Here is a 1,838-nt window from a genome sequence, read left to right on the forward strand (position 1 = left end):
GATATCTCTGTGAACAAGAGTCTTCATTAATTGGGCAAAGCAACAGTCATCTCATGAGTGTGTTCCAGTTATTACTGCTACCTGATAAATGACTTCAAAACTTAGCACATTCAAACAGCCATTTTATTATGCTCACAGATTTTGTGGGTCAAGAATTTGTACAGGGCAGGTGGGGATGGGTTGTCTCAGCTCCACAATGTTAGAGATGTTGGCTAGAAAGTCTCGAGCACTGGGGATGATTTGGAATCATCTGGAGGCTTTGTCACCCACATATTTGGGGCCTGTGGGATGCCTGCCCCGGGCCTCTCCAGGCAGCTTGACTTCCTCTTAGCCTGATCATCTCAGAGTAGTTGACCTTCTTACAGGGCAGCTCAGGGCTTCAAGTGCAGGTGCGCCAGCGAGTGAGTTGGAAGCTACATACATAGGCTTTGTCACCAGCCTCAGAGTGCATTTCCCAGCACTCTATTGGTCGAAGTGTTCACAGATCAAAGGCAGGCGTAGGTGGGATTAGATTTCTCCTGGGTCACATTCTTGAAGATCATGAGGGATAAGAGAGGTCGCAGCAGCCATCTTGGAAAAATACAGTCTGCCACAGAGTGATTGCTACAAATAAAAGATTTAATGTGGATAAAGGCATCTGGCACATTGCTATTCAAAAAGTAGTTTCATTCAGCAAATATTTATTAAGTTCTGACTATATGACATGCATGAAGCTGGCACTGGGTCTGCAGAAGCAGACGAAGTAGACATGGCCCTGACTCTCCTGGAGCTTTCAGCCTAGTGGGGATACAGGTAGGAATCAACACGTCATCAGAGCCGTGACAAGGACTCTGGAAGTGTTCTCCTTTCATGCAGAGGGACTGATTGAGCATTTGGATTTGCTTACTTCATTTTAAGAGATTCTTTTCCTCCAGTGAATGATTAGGAGGGTGGGCTGCCCAGTATTGATGTGGAGCCACTTGCTGACCATCCCCCTTTTTTTAAAATTGTGGTAAAATATATGTAACATGGAATTTGCCATTTCAACCATTTTAAAGAATATAATTCACTGGCATTAATTGCATTTGTAATGTTGTGCAACCATTGCTATCTATTTCCCAAATTTTTCATCATCCCAAACAGAAATTCAGTACTCCTTAAGCAACAGCTCCCCATTTCCCCATTCCCCCAGCCCCTGATAATTCGAACAACAGCAACAACAACAAACCCATTGCCCTTGAGTCAATTCTGACTCATGGTGACCCTATAGGACAGAGTAGAACTGCCCCACAGGGTTTCCAAGGGTATAAATTTTTATGGAAGCTGACTGTCACATCTTTCTCCTGGGGAGTGGCTGGTGGAGTCAAACCACTGACCTTATAACCACTAATAAACTTTGATCTCTAAGATTTGCCTTTTCTAGATAATTATATAAGTTGAACTATACAATATTTGTCCTTTTGTGTCTGCCTTATTTCACTCAGCATGATGTTTTCAAGATTCATCCATGTTGTGGCATGTATTAGAACTTAATTTCTCTTTATGGCTGAACAATATTCATTTGTATGTGCAGATCACATTTTGTTTATCCATTCATCTGTTGAAGGACTTTTAGGTTGTTTCCCCCTTTTGGCTATTGTGGCTGCTTCTTAATTTTAGTGATGCTTCTCCAGACCTATATAGGAGCTCTGGTGGCATAGTGCCTAAGGCACTTGACTGCTAACCTGAAGGCTGGCAGTTCAAACCCATCAGCCTCTCCTCGGAAGGAAGATTGGGCAATCCATTTCCATAGAGATACTGCCTTGGAAACCCAAGGAGGGGTTGCTATGAGTTGAATCAACTGTATGGCAGTGAGTTGT

This window comes from Orycteropus afer, unplaced genomic scaffold, assembly GCF_000298275.1.
Source record: "Orycteropus afer afer isolate SDZICR_OR568_19922 unplaced genomic scaffold, OryAfe1.0 scaffold00404, whole genome shotgun sequence".
NCBI lineage: Eukaryota > Metazoa > Chordata > Mammalia > Tubulidentata > Orycteropodidae > Orycteropus > Orycteropus afer.